Source organism: Monodelphis domestica, chromosome 7 (genome assembly GCF_027887165.1).
Source record: "Monodelphis domestica isolate mMonDom1 chromosome 7, mMonDom1.pri, whole genome shotgun sequence".
In the NCBI taxonomy this organism is placed as follows: domain Eukaryota; kingdom Metazoa; phylum Chordata; class Mammalia; order Didelphimorphia; family Didelphidae; genus Monodelphis; species Monodelphis domestica.
Window position 1 is genome coordinate 85,505,313 of NC_077233.1, and position 20,672 is coordinate 85,525,984.

A 20,672-nucleotide genomic window follows, 5' to 3' on the forward strand; every position below is an offset into this window, starting at 1 on the left:
GGGGAAATTTAATACCTACAAGGAAGTTCAAAAGTCAGAATTAGGGATACAGGAGCATAGCAGAGAAAACCTAGAATGCAGCCTGGAGATTAATATAATTAAACAATCAACTGCTCAGTGTGACATGGGAGCCAAAAAAGCTAATATGATCTTAGGCTCCATTAATTAAAGACAGAATGTCCAAATTCAGGCTGCTTAGAATCATGTCACCTTCTGGTTTGATCAGTTGTAGCCAGAATTTTTGTGCCACACTTTAGAAAGAACATTAACAAACTGGAGTGAGTAGCCAGAGGGTGATTGGGATGGTCATTCCCAAACCATATCATGTGAGCAGCAGTTAAAAGAACTAGGTCAGGAACAACCTCCAGGAAGTGATGCAGAGCGAGAGGAGCAGAACCAGGAGAACACTATACACAGAGACTAATACACTGTGGTATAATCGAATGTAATGGACTTCTCCATTAGGGGCGGTGTAATATCCCTGAACAATCTGCAGGGATCTAGGAGAAAAAACACTATTCATAAGCAAAGGATAAACTATGGGAATAGAAACACCGAGGGAAAGCAACTGCCTGACTACAGCGGTTGAGGGGACATGACAGAGGAGAGACTCTAAACTAACACTCTAATGCAAATATTAACAACATGGAAATGGGTTCGAATTAAGAACACATGTGACACCCAGTGGAATCACTCATCGGCTATGGGGGTTGGAGGAGAGAAAAAGAAAATGATCTTTGTCTTTAATGAATAATGCTTGGAAATGATCAAATAAAATATTATTTAAAAAAAAACTAGGTTGGAGGTCCAGGAGAGAAGACTCATGATCAGTGGGGATGGCGATGAGGTGATAGAGGTATGATATAGTCATTAAATTCATGGATGGGTACAAGGTGGGAGTTGTAAGAATCCGAGTGAGTACCTTTATGCTTGGTCCTAAGAGACAGAACGAGAAGGGTAGAAGTTACAGAGAGAGATTTGGGTGTGAGGGAAATTGGCTAGATTATCTTTTAATTACTCTATCACTGATAAAACAAAAGTTCAATTTTAATACTAGCATTGTTCTGTTGATGGCATATGAGTACAAGTTATGAAATTCTAGAGTCTCTGAAGAACTGATGATAGTCATCCAAAGAGTAATGGAGAGCTACCTGGTGGTGATCACAGGTTGTAACACATTATAAATGAGTAATTACCATGGAGAAGCAGTGTAAGAATGCCATCAAAGTGTAATTGTATATTTAAAAAAAAGACATGCTGGTCATATAGTAAGAGTGAGGGATGACTGATAAACAAAGCCTCTAGAATCCAATGGTCTCCACTTAATATAAAGATGACATGAGACATGACTCTAGCATGTTGGGGGAACAAGAGTCTCACAGGATAGTTTGACCCAAGGGGTGTTGTGCCTGAATCTATCTGCATTGTTGAATAGAACCCTCATTATTGAATCATTATTGAACCCTCCCTCAAGATAAAAGAACTAATGGAATTTTAGAGTATTGGGGGGGGGGAGAATAATCCTTGCTAACAGTGAAAGTTGCCCAACAATGGAAAGGGCTACCTTGGGGAACAGTAAACTATAATATTTAGACCTCTCAAACTACCTCCAGAGTTGATGAGATCGTGTCAAAAAGGCACCATATCAGATACACATCCCTAGAGTAGCTCAAAGAGACTTTCTCATAGACTCCTCTAATAGAAGACTGGCCACCAAACAAGAGGGAGGTAGTTACAACACACAAGAAGCCTATGCCAAGGTAACATAAACATGACACATATATGCAAATCCCCTGGATGACTTTCTGAGACTCAGTGTCCTGGCTTAGATATGTATTGGTATGCTCACCTTACAGAGGATCCCAATAGTGTAATTACACCTTTCCCAAATCCTAGAACAGAAATGCTTATCCTTTTTTTGTGTGTGTGTCATAGACCCCTTTGGCAGTCTACTGTGTAAGAATTGAATTAATATTTCTACCAGGATATATATCTTATAAAGTTTATTAGAAAGGGTAGATAATCAGTTTAAATCTCATCATTCCTATAAGTAACCTAATCTGCCAGTCTCTTCCTCTTTTCCCCTCACCTCCCTGCTCTGCTCCCAAGTCCCTCCTGAGTCCACTCCCAAGCAAGAAGCCCCTTCAGGACCTCCCTCCTCACTCTTATTGATGCATAGCATGTAACCTGGAGTAACTGTGTTATGTCTGGAACGTTAATGGACAGGTCAAGCTACTCAGGAGGGGAAGAGAACGAACTTCCTTGACACAACTGAAACCTATGGGCCTATTTTATATTGAAACATAGCTATCAAAATATTAAAAAAACAATAAAAACAAGTTAGTGGACCCCAGATTAAGGACTCCTATCTTTTTAGGGGTTCATCTGACCCTAGGTTGTTTTCCAAAGATAACCAAAAACTGCCCTGAAACTCAGTAATAGGAACCAGTCTATAACTATTGGCTCTGTGGGCCAGCCTTCCTCATCTTTAAATTCCCTTCTATGTAGTTTCTCTCCTCAGGCCCTCAGTGATTGTACTGTGTATTGAAGAGTTCTGACTCAGTTCTCAATCTTCTATTGCTCTTACCCAGGCTGCTGGTGAGAGATCTTGGATGCCTGAATGATGACTTCATAAAGGTGTTGTAGGAGGGATTCCACTTAGGTATGGGTTGGACTAGACTTCCTTTGGAGATAGCTCTTCCAACTTTGAGATTCTACTACTCTAAGTCTCTTTGTTTTTTATTGCTGCCAGGACAGAATGCAAACTCAACGTGACATTTGAGGTTTTCCAAAGTTTGACCCCCAAACTACCTCTCCCTCCTTTTCTCTCAACATAAACCATCTAATCCAGACATTTCAAATAATAGTGCAATCCTGCTTCTATGCCAATGGTGCCCATATAGCCCTTCCAAAACCCCTCAGAAGTTTGCAATAGGGGCCCAAGGGATTCATCCTAAAATTCTTTAATGGCATTTTGAACAGTAGATAATTAACCAATTATGTTATTAATCTATTTTTCCTCTATGATGAAAAATCATATTCTTGTTTGAAGCATTATAGGTTTGTTTCAAAACCATCATATTCATGTATGCAATTTTGGTACTTGTGTAGCAACTACATCAAACTCTGATCTCTCCTTACTAATTGAAATGTGTTCTTGCAGCTTCTCAACTTGTCATCAAAATATTTCCAAACTTCCACAGGTGCAAACTGATTCCCAATTGATAGTCACATGCATCCATATGCCTTCATCTGTGCTCTGTATATTGCACCAGTTCTCTTGTTCTCCTCTTTTACTGTGTAATTTTACCTCATGAGACATGTAATCATGTGATTGAGATATTATGAATGTTTGTGTTCTTGAAGTACAAATGTCAGACTTTGAAAACCACGATTACTGGGCATACACATCACAAGCCATCTTGAAACTATCACAAATCATCACAAACATTCTACTTATCTTGCCTCTCATTGTAGTGTGAAGGTTGTTTTCTAACTTAAACTTATCTTCCATTTATATTATTATTCTTTTGTCTAGCAGATTTTCAAATGAATTGGATGGTGACATTAGACTGTCATTAAGGGACATTTCTGTGAGAGTGTAGCTGCAGTTCCAGTGATAGAAGAAAGTCATATTTGAAAAGATTCTTTCCTTACAAAAGTTAATTTATATATAAGCATTACTTGTATGTACAATTGAATTTCAAGTCCATTTATAATTTTTTTAAAAAATAGAATCAATATTAATTACTTAGAATCAATATTAATTACTGATTCCAAAATAGAGGAGCAGAAAAGGCATACCAATTGGGGTCAAGTGGTCTTGTCCAAGGTCACACAGCTAGGAAGTATCTGATGTTAAATTTGAACTCAGGACCTCCTGTCTCCAGGTCTGGCTCTCTATTCACTGAGCTACCTAACTATAGAAAAGTAAATATGTTATGTCATAACTAGTCATGGATCTGGTGGCTAAAATTAAAAACATGAAATTTTACATCTCATTAAGAAAGCTTGTAAAATTCTCCTGACATTTTCTACCACATATTCATGTAAACAATCAAATTTATTTTATTCTTATTTTAAATAAAAATTCAGAAATAATCTTTATGCAGAACCAGATTTAAAACCTTATTTCTAGTTTGCCAAAAATATTTGGCTTGCCAAATATTGCAAATCTCTGCTCAAATAAAAAAAGTCCAACATCAAAATTAAGTTTATGTGTGCTTATTATATTAAATACCTTGCAAATTATAGTTTATTTCATTAAACTGTTATTTATAGTCAACAGAATTTATAAAATGAAGAAATTTGACATAAAGTCTTACAAACTATTTTATAATTTTATGTTTAGTGTTTTCATAATTATAGAGTTATTATAATATAAATTTTAATTGGGATCCTTGGAGAGCAAAAATCATTATTGTAGTTATTGTAAGCACTTGAAAAATCTAAAAGCTTGTCCTATAAAATATTTGGTATGAAGGCAGCCCCAGACCTACAATGATATGAAGGACATTCTAGATCCCCAAGATACACTCATCTGGCTCACCATGAATCTGTCTCAGAGTTCGTACCATAGTAACTGCTCAAGACCAGACTGAATGAAAATGGTGGTCATGGGGCTGAAGGTTTCTGAAAGCCCCAAAATAGTCCTGGGAGGTTCTTTTGCATAAGCTACCCTGTGGAGTTCCCCCTTCATCCTACCTCCAAAGATGGGTGGTGACATGTGGACTTTCCCCTCCTGGGTTTCTCAACAAAGTATTTGAGTCAGGTGCTTCCCCTGAGAGCTCACACACTTCCTTTCCTTTACCTCCTCCTCTGAGGGAGCATGGTACCTTTGGAGAGAATGAGAATAACTGATTGGAACCCATGTTTCTTTTGCAAACAGTCCCACAGTCAAAACAAGTGCCTTTGAATTATTGTTGACCCTAAAAAGTGGAGAAACACCACTTGCCTGTTTAGTCTACCCTAGTCACATAATTCCTACCTTTTGGAAAAAATTAATTTTGTAAACATTGGTTAGAAAAGTGAATAAGTGATACACCTAGATATTGTCTTGGTAAACTAGCAAGCAGACACCTTAAACAGATACCCTTCTCCAAAGACCTGAATGCCTACAGTATCAGGGCCAGAATCAGGGACAACTTTCAAGCAAACTACCATATTGGTCCCAGCCCTTATATTCTTCTAGTCTGGTAGGAGAACAGAGAAGATGAAAATGTAGTTCCTTGGCTTGCTCACAATCTGTCTAGAAAAATGAGGCCAGATATTCATAGAAGAAAAGTGAATAATACAAAGTATTTTATGATTCAATTACATAGGAGAGACTATAAGTACACTACGAAGTCGAAAAGGGTGAATTTAGTATGGGATGATAGAGTCAGGGAAGCTTCTTAGAGAAGGTGAGATTGGATCTAGGCTTTGAAGGATGAAGAACTTGGGAAAACATAGAAAACAGGGAAACAATCTGAGTGTATATACACAATCATGGAGTTTTCAAGGGTCGGTGATGAGAATGGCTTAACTTAAGTGTATGCTGTAGGCAGCATGGTATGGGGAAAGAGTAACAGATTTAGAGTCAGATATGGGTTCAAATCTCTGCTCTGCTACTTACTACCCAAGTGATCTTAGTCAGATCTTTCTGGGTCTCAGTTTCTGAACCTAAAGTAAATTTATGTTTACATTTTACTTTTCTAAAGTAAAATGAAGCAGTGGGGCTGGATGATTTGAAAGGGTACTGTCTAGCTCTATGATTCTTTGATCCTACATTTTGGGGAGAATGGGAAATAAGGTTGGAGTTGGGTCAAGTTTGGTTGCTTTGAAAAGCCCTCTCATATTTACCCCATCTACCAAATTCAAAGATTCAGCCTGGCTTTCCAAACTTTCTTTTTTGAGAGTTCTGGTTTTCCTTGTTGGAAAGTGGGAAGGTTTTCTTCTTTACTTTCTGGAAAGATCAGATTAATGGTGTACTCAGAGGCTCTGTGTTTTAATTGATGGAGGACTCAGGATGTTTTGTTTTCTTTTTCTTCTTTGGACAGCTCTGCCTTCCCTAGGACATACCTGGAAGCAGATGCCCAATTATAAATATCTTCAGGTAAGTTTTCTGTGTCTGTAGCTCAAAGGACACCTTAGGGAAGAAACTATATTTCATCAGATCTGAAATCTCCTTTTCCTTCACACTGAACCCAGAAGGGCAAGTAGTTTACACAGTGGAGCATATATTACACATCAAATGAATGAATTTGAGTGTGCAATCTCTTTCATACAGTGGCAATTGGGGAGGTGGAGAAATCTCCCAGTCTTCTTTCTTAACAACAGCCTCAAACATCCTGTGATTTCACACACACACACACACACACACACACACTCATGCTGAAGGTTCAAAAAACTGTTGCTTTTCCTCATGTCTTGAGAGTCCCCAAGTCCTATAGTTATAAATATCAGAGCTAGTCTTGTATGGGTTATTTGGCTGGTCAGTCCCTTGTCCACTCTCCCCTCCTTGTTCTATTTATTTTTCTTATCTTCGATGATCATATTTGGAAAGAGAACTATTTTCACCCTCTCTGAAAACATTTTTTCCTTGTACCATGAGCTCAGCACACTGTCAGCCATGGGACTGACCCCACTGCCTACATGCCAAAGGAGTTAGCTGGAAGGGGTGAGAGGCCAGGGAAATAAGAGCCCAGTCAGAAAGAAGCAAAGATGTCCTCTTGGGCTTAGCTGTCCAGCACGTGTGGTTCTCCAGTGTCCACATTGCTAGCTTCTACTTCCACTGCAGCTGCTTCCCATAAAAAGCAATGATATATAGGCTCTTAGAACATTCCCAGCTTCCTAAGCTCTAACCCAAAGGGACTCTCAAGAGCCCTGCTTCACTGATTCCCTTCCTCCTTTCTTTGCACAGCCCAGGCATCTCCAGGCCAGCTCTCCAGACTGCTATTAAGTCACAGCAACACTCACTTACAAAATGTCTCTTAATCAGTTTAAGTAATTGTTTTTTACAACTGTCCAGGAAGATCATAAGGCAATTGCATCATTCCTGAGCCACAGGGAATCAGTGGTGGGAGGAGTGGTCACTGGGTGACAAAGGGAGCCGCTAAGGATCATATGATCATCTTCATGCCTACAGAGCATGTTGGGATGAAAACTCACCTCTTTCCTCTTGTCATTTGTGATTCTTCTGGGATAGCGGCTGGTAAGGGAAATCTGTGCTTCCCAAGCCCACTTGAGTAATGCATAATGAGTAGATCATTTGAGCTGGAAGGAAATTCAGAGAGACCATCTAACTCTGTCATTGGATAGAGAAGGGAAATAGAGGTTCAAAAAAAAAAAAAGAAGGGACTGACCTTAGGTCACAGAGCCAGCAATGGTGGAGCCAGGAATGCAACTAGAGTTCCTGGCTCTTGGCACAAGGTTCTTTTCTTTGGGAGAAGAAGGCCAGTCACTGCATTTAAGTAATACTTCAGGGCAAAGTTGGTAGGGAAGCTAATGGGCTTTGGAGCATCATGAAAATGATATTGAGCAAATCTCAGTAGATGAGTTACCTTATAATAATAATACTTCATACTGCCCAGTAGCTTTATAGCTTGGAAAGCCCTTTCACATGTGGTATCTCATTTGTTCCTTATATCATCCCAGTAAAAGAGAATTGGGTCACCAAGACATGGTGGAGAGAATGCCAAACAGGCAGTCAGGGAATCTGGGTTCTAGTTCTAACTCTGTCACTAACTGTGAGGCATTTGGGGCAAAACCTTATCCCTGTCTGGGCCTCAGTTTTCATATCTGTAAAATGAGTAGTTAACCTGGGCAGAGTGTGGGTAGAGGTGGCAGAATGGATAGACAGCTGGCCAGGAAGTCAAGAAGATTTGTTATATTTTGGCAGCAGGTGGATGGACTTGTACAAGTCACATAAATTCTACATGGTTTAAGCTAGTGGTTTTCAACTTTTGTTCTCTTTCAACAACAAAAGAAGGTGTTGCAAACTTCCAGAGTAACTTAATATGCCATATTAAGTTATAGTATGATATTATATCATGTACTATGTCAGATTATATGATAGCATACTGTTTAAGGTAACATTAAAGTATTTTTAGCATGCATCTTTTAGACTATCCTCTCCAATCTTCAAAAGATTTGTGAGCCCCTAAAGGGGAACCCCTGGTCTAGGTAACTCTCTAAATGGGAATCCTTTTAAAAAATATTTTTATTTTAAAAATATATTTACATGATTCATTTTCCTGCCCTCCCCCACCCAGCCGACAAGCAATTCCACTGAATTGTCTGAATGTTATCACTCGATACCTATTTCCGTATTATTCATTTTTGCTATAGAGCAATCTTATACCCATATATACAAACGATAAGTGATAAGTCATATATCTAAATGGGAATTCTTAACTTTTTTGTGTCATAGACTCCTTTGGCAATTTGGCAAAACCTATGGATTCCTTCTCAGAAAAATGTTTTTAAATTCATAAAATAAAACACATAGAAATAAAATAATTATATTGAAATACAATGTCCAAAAATGTTTTAATTCATGGACCAAAAAACATTCCTGAACCAGATTAAGAACCCCTCAGACAATACATTGCAGAGAAGGTGTCAGTCTGTACTGGTATAGGGAGTGCTCTTCATCTATGTTGAAATCACAGGTCTTCTTCCTAATCTCCTATTTGTTCAGTTTCAAAAAAATCCTTCCAGTTTTGACATCTTACAAAGCTATGTCTACTCTCCCAATTGTATAGTTCAGGAAATTTAGACTTACCTAAGGTTATTGAGAAAGTTTATGTCTTGTATAACCCAGTGGAATTGCTTGTCAGCTCTGAGAGGGGAAAGGGAAAAGGGGAGGGAGAGAGCACACATCACGTAACCATGGAAAAATATTTAAAAATAAATAAATTTAAAAGAGAAAATAAAGTTTATGTCTGCAATTTGGGATGGAATGTGAGTTCCTGTAGAGTAGAGAATAGGTTTGTTCAGTTTATTGTGACTTCTTCTTCCCTCTTCTGAAAAGGAATCGGTGTTTCACCAAACTGCCAAAGGGTTTATGACATACACAAAAAAGGTTAAGAACTCCTTTTTAGAGAGTTGCCTAGATCAGTGGTTCTAGGATCCTTTCCCTCATCCCCCCAGCACCATAGACAGCAAATTATTCACTAAATAAATATAAATCAATGCTGCTAGATTATAACTAATGAGTGGAGGTTACTTGGGACCTCACTGATCCTTGGATCTCTCAAGCCCAGAAATAGGATTTCGAACACACACGATATGCAAAATGAATTGAATTCAGTTGCTACTGCTGAAAAGAGCAAGGCCAAAAATAAGCCTCTGCCCATTTCTTCCCCCTTTCTTCCCCTACCCCCACAGTGTGCCAGCCCCACTGGAGCTGTCAGGTTCAAAGCAATCTCTGAACATTCCAGTAACTTCGTGCTCAGCAGCTGATTGGCAGGGAGAAAAAATAACTCTCCGCAGATTGAAGGGACGAGACTCCCCCTGTTCCTAAATCATTTTTTCTTTATATAATCATGTCCTTCCCTGCATCTAGGCTGGCACTTTCATAAAGCCCTTTTGTGTGTGCAGCCCAGGACTTGGTTTCTATATTTGTAGGCACAGGTGGTTAAGTGGAAGAGAGCCTGCAGTCCTCTTCCCCCTCCGCCTCCAGGCCCAGCTAAACTAGAGGTACACACGCCACATTCTTCCTCACCAAGTTCTCATGCCTATGGCCCTCCCCACCCACCCTGTGCACTCGTTCTGGGGAACCGGGCCCCATAGTCACATTTCAGCAAAATGCTTTTGATGTTTCCTGAAGGTACGGCCTTCTGAATTTTCTCCTGGCTGGCATCTTCTGTAGGGCAAGAATAGGGGCTGCTGAACCAACCTCAGTCTCAAACTCTTAACTAAAATCACCCTGTTCTCCCTCCCACACTAACTGCTGGGTCGGAGCCTAGAGCTAAGGTCTGGTGACTGGAAATAAACAGCTGTTTCATTTCTGTGAAGCACTTAAGTCCTTAAAGGCACTTAAACCTCTCTCTGCCTCATTTCCTCTCCCTCTGTAAAATGACTAATAGGATCTGCCGGTGGATGACCCCTGAAAGTACTTTGAGATTCTAAAAGGAAAGTTATTACCACAGAAGAAACTTCCTAATGGTGGGAGGAGAGGAGTTTCATCATCTCCTCTGCAGCCCAGTCCAGTAGAAAGGAAGTCTGAGGAAACCTGGGTTTTGGCCCTCGCTTTTCCAAAAAAATTGTTCCGCCTAAGGCAAGTGTCTTGGCCCCTTTCTGGGTCTTAGCAACTCCATATCATCTTAGGGGGAATCTGAAACGTCGTGATTGAACTAGTGGGGAAATATGGACAATAAGGTCCGTATGCCTTTGGCGCATGCCTGGACGCGGCCAAATAAAGTCGTTGGCACTCCTTCTTATCACCTTACCAACAAAGGGCCGGGATGTATTCGCTTCCAGATTAAATACCCCCTAGAAAGCTCCTCTCTGAGAGCAGATACCTGGGTGCAGGAATCTTTGGGTCTTATCTAGAAAACCCCTCGAGGCAATCCAACGTTTGTCTGCCGGCTATGTGATGGGAACAACACCGCCTAGTATTTTTACTTTTAACTCCTCTCTTGGTTCTCTAAGGTCCGACTACACTATGTGTTCCTAGTTATTGACACCACCTCCTTCATTAGAATGTGAATTCCTTGAGGGCAGAAACAGCATTTAGCCCCATGTTTAGTACACTGCCTGACGCCCAGAAAGTGCTTAATAATTTAGCGCTTGTTCAATTACCGCTGGGCCAGCAACCCATCATCCCTGGAATTTACCCAGCTGGTATCCCGGGAGAGGTCCTAAGCTCAGGGGATTTATGCAAAGTCAAACGGGTCTTACAGAACAGACCAATAGGCTCATTCCCCAAAGAGGAAAAGGGACTTGCCGAAGGTTACAAAGGAGTCAGTACCAGATCCAAGACTAGAATCCAGGCTATTTGACTCCTAGTCTACTGTTCCTCTCATATTCCTTAGTGCTTTCTCCACACTCATTGCCTTGTCATCTATCTACTCAGCAAACATTTATTATGTACCTATTAGATACGTGGCATGGTGGTGGATGCTGGGACTATAAAGATTTAAAAAAAGAAAAAAAATCTGTTTTCAAGAATCCTTTATTCTATAGGAGCAAAATAATGTGCACAGGTGATTTTGTTCAAGGCAAATTGAGAAAGGAGAGAGGCCTAATATCTCAGGCAAAAAGGGCTCAGCTCAGGAAAAGGTTCCTTTGAGGAGAAGATGCCATAACTGAATCTTGGAGGAATCAAAGAATGCTCTAGATGGAGGAGGTAAAGAGGGAGGACCTTCCAGGCAGAGAATGACCACCCATATTGGGGAATAGCAAGCAGATCTGTGTGGCCAGAACTCAATGTGTGTAAAGGTCAGAAAAATGAAGTCTGGAAAGGTAGCAGAGAGACAGATTGTGGAGGCCTTTAAAGGTCAGACTAAGGAATGAATTTATATTTTTACCCAAAGGCAATAGGGAACCACTGACAAATTGTGAGCAGGGCAGTGGTGTGGTAAAGCATATATCTTATTTGAAGTTTTTTTGTCAAAATGAAACATCACCATGTTGTGAGGAATCATTTTCTTTATAGACATTTGAAAGTTCACAAATTTTTTCCTAATTCAAAGGCTTTGACTGATCTAGTAAACCAAAGATATCTTCAAAGCCTTCTCTTCTCTCCCATAATTCTTAGGGACCTGAGAATAATACCTAATCTACCTCCTACCAAACTAATCCTATATGTATCTATTTAAATTATTTTATTTCTTCCAGATTCCAGATGTTACCCCCTCAAAGAAGTCTTCTGGTCCCCAGAACTTGTCACTCTTCAGCTGGAAGCAATCTCTCTGTTAATACCTCATATGTACTTTTCTGGATATTCCCTAGAGATCATTTTGTTCAACCCATCCATTGGAAAGGAATAGGTATTTGCTTAAGGTTACCTAGTTCATTGGTGGCAGAGTCAGAATTTGAACCCAAGTTTTCTAACTCCTAAATCAATTCTGCTTTACATTATAGTTATCCATGTCTGTGTCAATTCACTTTCATTCATTTTAAGTCATTAATTGTCTTCAATGCCATGATCTAGGGTATAAAATATTTGGAATCTTTCTAATCAAGCAACATAACCCGAACATCACCAAGTCCCTATGCCCAAAGGAAAGGAAAAGATCAACACTGCCACTTTCAGCTTTTAGGTTGACCATTCCCCTTTTCTGCTGCCCCAATTCCAAGGCAGCCAGGTTAATGTTGATGTCTCTACTCTGAGGCCTAACTTCATGAAAGGATATGGAAGCCCCAAGAGAGAAAACGTTTTATCCAAGGTCACACTGCTAGCAGATAAAATGAAGACAAATGGAGTAGGTGAACTCTAAATCCTTCTAAGTGAGATATCAAGTGATAATATATGTATAACCCAGTGGAATTTCTTGTCAGCTCCAGGAGGAGGGAAGGAGGAAGGGAGAGAACATGAATCATGTAACCATGGGAAAGTATTTTAAAATAAATTAATTAGCTAAAATCCCTCTAAGCAGCAAATTTTAACACACATATCATTTCTAAGGTCTTTGGCAAAACTTTCTCTAAATAAACCCTTGGCAAGAAACATGGGAGAACACATGAACTGATATAAAATGAAGTAAGCAGAACCAGGAAAACCATAGATACAAAGTCTACAAAAATAGAAATAGAAAGAATAGTGTCCAAAGAATTGAAATGGAATTCTATGTTATTACAAAGAGTAAGATTAGATCCCAAGAAGATACATGAGAATATTTCTCCTTCTCTTTTGGACAGAATCGAGGATTAAAGGTATGGAATACTGTTTAAAATGTCAGATTTGATTGATGTGTCGGTTTTATGAGGAATGACCTTCTGGAAGAGGGCTCAGGGAAAGATACCCAGGATATAACAGAAGTTAACAGGTTCCTATATAAGCTTCTTTTTTTCCTTTTGTATATTGAAATGTTTGTATCTGATGACTAAACTTAAAAGAAAAAGATATATTGGGAAATGTAGTTGTAAAAACAAAAGATAGAACTAAAAGTGCTTATAGAAAAAATTAAAATTAGTCTTCAATTTTATAGATAAGGAAGTCAAGGTTCAAAGTGCCCATGGTCACCATGGTAAATGCTGGATCAGAATCTAAGCTCAAGCCATCAATCTCTTTCCAAATCCAAGGCAACATTTATGATATTGTTCCCTCAATGCCCAGTATAAAGTCCCTTTCCTGAGACTATCCACAAACCATGTGACTATATATATATATATGTCCTTAAAATGGAAAGAACCTAGATTGGTTCTACCCACTTACTTCCAATCTGGCCATGACCTCAAAAACCTAGAGAAACTGGGGAAAGGTGAATGCTTCTATTACCCACAAGATTAAACAACAGCCCAATGACCAACTTTCCATTCTGAAGTTAATACTTAATCTATTTCAGAATAAAGGGTCCTAAATTGAATAAATGGAGGAAAGAAGGTGTTATGGGGAAAACCATTTTAACAACATTTCAAAAAATAAACAAACATTGTAAGTGTTTGGGCATGGTTGGGAACGGGGAGAGGGGAGACTATAACAGGGAGGTGATGGACCCAAGATGCAGAATGTCATTTTCTGAAAAAGTCGAACACAGGAAGTTGTTTTGTTTCACTAGGAATTTACTCCCCCAGGTTTCTTTTTCTTTTTTCCCCCCAATGGTGGAGGGTGGGGTGGACAGGATACAGAAAGGAACTAGGGATGGAATAGGAAACAAAAAGGAAAGAAGAAGAAAAGAGGGTCATTGAAGCATTTTTTTCAATGTTCTGAGAACAGAAGGAAGGTCAGATAAAATCAGAGACAAGTAGGGCAGCCTTCCAAGTGACATAGTGAAATTTCCAACCACCCTGGTTTTGCGGGAAGCCAAGTCTCTGAGAAGCAGCCTCTCCCTGGCCGCATAGGCAGGGCTGTTACTGTATCGTCTACTGTACATCAGCTGCCCTGCTCCGGACTCCCCTTCCTCGGGGAACGTTCGCCATCTAGCGGTTGCAAGAGGGGCGGCTAGGAGAGGAATGGGCTCCCGGCCGCCTCGGACTTGTCTGTAACAGCTGCGCCAACTTCTTCGATCCTGCGTGGGACTAACGCATTCGCTTCTTTGTTGAAACTTCCCCTCCAACCCAAAAAAGGAGAAGGCAGGACCCGTCAGTGATTTCGGCCCGTATGCCCGCCCACTCCTGTAATGGTTAGGTGTGCCAGGAGCAGCCCGGGGGCTCTCCCGTCCTCCCCAGGAGGGATGGTAACTGGTGCGAACAATGAGGAAACTCTCTCTTTTGCCCCTCTCTTTGTAATCTTTGCATTGAAAGCTCAGGAGGGGAGGGGGAGTGTACAGAGGAGGGGGACAGAATTAGGAATTGAGGCAGGGGAAGAGATCTTCCACTAGCGGTCTTTACCAATTTATTCATCCATCTTTCCATCCATCCATCTAGGTATCCATCCATTCATCTATCTCTCTATCTCTATCCATCTCTCTAGCTAGCCTTCTTATTTTGTAAATACATAGTTGTTTGCCCTTTATCTCCTGCAATAAAATGTGCGCTTTTGGGGGGGGTGCAGTTTTTTGCCTTTCTTTGTGTCCTCCGTGGCTGGCAGGGTCTGATACATTGTAAGTACTTAATGAATGTTTCCAGACTTGATTTGCCTTTTTCCTATTGGGGTAAATAAAAACAACAGACTCTGGTAACTAAGATTCACAGTTGTTTTTGAAAGGTGCCATCTCTCCCACACACATACAAGGTTTCCAAAGGAAAAGTAATTTCTCTCTCTGGAGATTTAAATGACCTCTTTAGGCAAATGCAAGCAGAAGTGAGACCTGAACATCCCTGGGTAATTTGTTTGCCATATTCTGTGAATTGTGTTATTCCCAGTTTCAGAAGCAGAGGCAGACTGTCAAGCTATTTCTATTAGAGTCAGTATGCATTCATTAAGCACCTTTTATGGGGTAGCTAGGTGGCTCTGTTGCTAGAATACCAAGCCTGAACATGGGAGGTCTTGGGTTCAAATGTGATCTCAGATACTTCCTAGCTGTGTGACTCTGAGCAAGTCATATACCCTACATTGCTTAGTCCTTACCACTCTACTATCTTAGAATTGATAAGACAAAAACCAAGAGTTTAAAAAATAAATCCATGGAGTCCAGGAGTTTTAACCTTTTTTGTGTCATGGACTCCTTTGGCAGCTTGAGGAAGCCTACCCTTTCTCACAATAATGTTTTTAAATGAAGAAAAATGGAATACCTCAGATTACAAAAGAAATAAAAGATTAGTGAAAATAAAGATGTACATAATTATTTTCTCATCCCACTTCATCAAACACTGAAATCTAACCATAGATCTTTGGACTTCAGGTTAAGAACCCCTGATCTATTCCAATTCCCTCATTTTGCAGATAAGGGAACTGAGGCCCAAAGAGCCCTTAAGTGACTCTCCCAAGATCACACACAGCTAGTAAGTGGTAGAGTCAAAACTTGAATCTGGTTAGCTGGTCTCTATGACCTTAGAGCAAAGCATTTTGATTGGTGTTGTGTTTAGGTCTTTTCTTCTCAAATTATCTTGTACCTGCTTCTCTGTGGTACTGGATGCCCATGCAGTGAGGCCATGGACATCAGGGACTGTTTTAAAATGTTAACTTTGTAACTTGAGTGAGGGGACAGTGTATGGCACATAAGTGTTTAATGAATGCTTATAAAATGGAAGTGACTTGGGTCCTGTGGCTCTCTCTGCTGTCTCTCCTGGACCTCCTAGATAGAAGTTCTTTTTGATGTTAGGCCTTTGGAATTTACTGAAATGAAGAGTTGTCCCTTCTGTTTCAACAGACGTGTTTTCATTTTTGTGTTGTCACAACTTTGGCCCAGGATAAAAAAGAGTGATTAGAACTCAGTAAAATTTTATAGCTCTGTAAACATGGATGAAATTTGGATGGACTTTTGCTTTCTCTGCAGGGGATCACTTATTCACAGTTTGGGGCCCATCTGGATATAAAGATGAGAAAATAAAAAAGAACAAGGTCTCAGCAATACCCAGCAGCGCTGCTCAGCTTGGAGAACAATGTTTACTCCTCTAGCACCAGGGAGCCATGCCCCAGATAATGACACTGAAGAGCAGGAAAGGTTCAGGGACACATTTTCAATGCCTCTCATCTTTCCCTTCCCAGTCAGTAAGTCAGCAAGCATTTATTATGTGCTTCCTTTGTGCTAAGAGCTGGAAATTTAAAAAAGGCAAAAAGGCCCCCAAACAGTTCCTATTCACAAAGAGCTCCCGCTCCAAGACAAGTGTTCAGGTAAAGGAAGGTTTCCTAAGGATCATAGATGTAGAAGGGGAGGGTTTCTTCCATTTCTTCTCCCTCCAATCTGCAACTGTTAGGCTAAATGGGGGCAACTTGCTTTGAGCCTCTGATCTCTAAGTTGTGCAACAGAGAAAATAGTAATAGCAAACATGTTATACTGTTGTAGTGTTCAAAAGCGGCTCAGTAGAACAGTGGATCAAGCCCTGGGTCAGGAATCAGAAACACTTGAATTCAAATCCAGCCTCAGATACTTACTGTGTGATCCTGGGCAAGTCATTTGGCCTCTATTTTCCTCAGCTATAAGATGGGGATCATAAAAGTACCTATGTTCCAGGGTTGTGAGGATCCAATGAGATAAATATGTGTAAAGAACTCAGCATAGTTCTTGACATATAGTGTTTTAATACATGCTCATTTCTTTCCTTCCTTCAACAAACATTTATTAAATATCTACTCTGTGTAAAGCTAGGTACTGGATGTCATAGGATTATGGCTTTAATGCAGGAAGAGATCTTAAATGTCATTTAATACAACTCCCTCATTTTACAGATGAAGAAACTGAGTCTCAGAAAGGCTAAGTTATTTGCATATACACAGACAATAATTTCCTATGGCAGGATTTTAATCAAGGCAAAACTGAGTGACAGGGAATATGATGGTGTTAACAAAAAATGTGAATTTTGGAAAGAAGGATGGATTTACAGAAAATCAGAGATTATATTTTAGACATGTTCAGTTTAAGAGGCTAATGAGATGTCCATCCCAGTAGAGATATCTAGCAGATAACCAATGATATGAGACTGTAGTTTGGGAGAGCAGAGGTTGATATGTAGATTTGGGAGTCATTTGCCCTAAGATGATACACTTGAACCCATAGGAAGTAATTAGATAACAAAGGAAAAGAATATAGAGTCAGGAGAAAAGAAGGGTAATGTCAAAGTATAGAGGAATACACATGATCAGCTTCTGGGACCTAGATGATCCTAGTAAAGGAATGTTCAGACAGGTATGAATAGAGCCAAGAGAAAGCAGGGTCAAGAAAGCCAGAGGAGGAAAGAAAATTCAGAAGAAGGAGATCAACAATGTCAAAACCAAAATCAAGGTAGATGAGAATAAAGAAAAGGCCATTGCATTTAACAGTTGAGATTGCTGATTATTTTGAAGAACCTTAAAGTTTACAAAACCCCATCCTCACAACTGCTCTTTGAGGTAAAGTTCAAATGTTATTATCTCTATTTTATGAAAAAAGAAACCCAAAATTTAGACCACTGAGGCAACTTACCCCAAGTCACACAGATAAATAAGAACTTAACCTGGACTTGAACCCAGAGATCTAAGTCCAAGAGAACAACAATAATTCCACCAATAAATAAAAAATCATGGAAAGACAGAATGATGAAGCTAGAAAGGCAGAAGCCCTTATAAGAGGGGAGGCTTAGCGATGGAAAGGGACCTTACAGATCTTTTGGTCCAGTCTCCTCATTTAGCTTTTAAAAACAAGTTTTATTGATGTCTTTTGTTTTCATATTCCAGTCTTTTCTGAATATATCCCTCTAGTTCCTCCAGTAAACTTTCCCTTGTAATAAAGAAAAAAGTTAAGCAAAACCAACACATTGAGCATAGTTTGACAGTGTGTGCAACATTCCACACCTGTACTCCCCAACCCTCACCAATAAAAGGAGCGAGTATTTCCTCCTCATTTCATCAAGGCCAAGAACAATAATTATCATTAAACAGCATTCAATTTCATATAATTATTCTTTTCATTGTCATCATTTAAATCATTTTTCTTAGTTCTGTTTACTGCATTATTTCATATGACTTCCTATATTTCTCTGAATTCCTTATATTCACTATTTCTTATGGCATATTTTAATATCCCACTACAATCATATAGTGTAATGTATTTAGTACTTTCCCAGTTTGTAATTCTTTGCAACCACAAAAAAGAAGCTGCTTTAAATTTTTGATATAAGTGTTTTGGCCTCCTTGGTATATTTGCCCACTAGGGAAATTTCTGAATCTGAGGGTATAGTTTAGTCTAGTCACTTTTTTGTATAATTCCAAATTAAAATCCAGAACAATTGGACCCCTTTATAGCTCTACCAATAATATATGAGTGTGTGTCTTCTTGAAGCCTCTCTAACATTGATTATTCCATTATTCCCATCTTTTGTCATCTTTGCCTAACTGCTGAGTGTGAGGTAAAACCTCAGTTGTTTTAATGATAATTCCTCTTAATATTAGTGTTTTGAAGAAATCATTCATATAGTTGCTAATAGTTTATAATATTTATTTTGAGAACTGTTTGCTTATATCCTTTGATAATTTAACAGTAGTTATTTGTTATAGATGATTCTATTTACAAGAATTCCTTATATAGCTTCTATATGAGATTTTATCAGAAATATTTGATGAAAAGATATTTTTACCAATTGAGACTTTCCTTCTCCCTTCCCTTGTCATTTTGTTCACGAAAAAGCCTTTTGATTTCATGTCATTGAAATGGCCCATTTTATCATTTCTGGTCTCCTTTATTCATTGTTTGGCAAATAATTCTCCTCAGCCATAGTTGTAAAAGGAACCTTTTTCCATTTCCCCCCAATTTTTATACTAGGTGACCTTTTGTATTTTGGTCAAGTAACCATTTGGAACCTATTATAGTATATTTCCTAAGATGCCGGTCTATACCTTTTTTTTTCTTTTTCTAAAATGCCTTTCTGTTTTTTCAGCAGTTCTGTCAAATAGAAAGTCATTCCAGAAGTAGCTTATGTTCTTGACTTTATCAAATCCTGGGTTACTGAGTTAAGATTGTTTTAAATTCTTGCTTTCCTGGTCTATTCCTAATCTGCTTTTCTATTTGTTTTAAACCAATGTCAAATAGTTTTTTATTACTGCTTTGTAAAATAGTTTGCAATCTGAAAGTGTTATTCCCCCTTCACTGTTACTTCAAGAAATTATTTTATTTCCTTTGAAATTTGTCCTCCATATGAATTTGGTTATTTTCTCCACCTCTACAAAGTAATTTATTGGTCAGCGGAATGATGAATCATGAAATCTAGAAATTAATTTAGGTAAAATCATCATTTCTATTATATTGGTGAGGCCCAAACATGAACAGTCAATATTCCTCCAATTATTTTTCTTCCTTTATTTTTGTTAAGAGGCAGAGCTAACAAGAATAGAGGTCAGGAATTTAATTTATGTGAGGAGTAATCATCCTGAATAGATAGAATGAACCCAGATTTTGAATGTCTAAATCTTTGTTTCTCAATTCAAAGACTAGAATAAACTACCTGTTTATTACCTTTCTGATACACTTATTATATGTTATTGTGTATTACAATTATCTGCATTTATATCTTACCAAGCTGTAAAATGTTTCAAACTTTTCATATCAATTAACAATTTTCTTTCCCTTTTATCTCTCCCCTCCATTAGAAAAATAAAACCATGGTAAAATTATATATATATATGTATATATATATATAATGTATCTATATATACACATATACATATATACATGTGTGTATTTTTATATATGTACACACATATATACACATGCAAGAAAACAAATTCCCACATTGGCCATATTGAAAAATATGTCTCATTCTGTATCTTGAGTCCATCACCTCTTTGTTGGTAGCATTCTTCATCATTAGTCCCCTGGAATTATAGCTGTTCACTACATAGATCATAGTTCTTACATCTTTCAAAGTTGTCTTTGCAATGTTATTATTGTATAATCTCAGCCATTCCCTAGTTGATAGGTAATCCTTTGGTTTTCAGGTATTTACCACTCCAAAAAGAGATGCTATAAATGCTATAAAAGATCCTATATTTTCATACATATTGGTCCTTTTCTTCTTTCTTTGATCTCTTTAGAATGTAGGCCTAGTGACTTTTGAGGTAAAGCTCCAAATTGCTTTCCAGAATTACTGAACCAATTTACTTCATCACCATTAGTGCCATAAATTTTAGATTGAGGTGAAATACTGTAAACTTCCCTTTGCAACTGGTTTGAGATCTGGTCCAACTTCAGATTTTATAGACGAGCATTTATTGGTGGGTGTCTGTTCTGTGCTCAGTGCTATGCTGAACCCTACAGAGGTTATATAGAAGTATCCCAAATGTCTTTCTAATACATGGAACTAAGGCATAGACCGTGAATATAGTGCAATTTCTTTCTCTAAATCATTCACTAGGATCTACTCAACAAATGGAAGGCTTTCCTCTTGTTCCTTCAATATCTCACAGATATCAGGACAAGACCACTTCTCTTGGGCAAGTCTTCTTTGGTAAT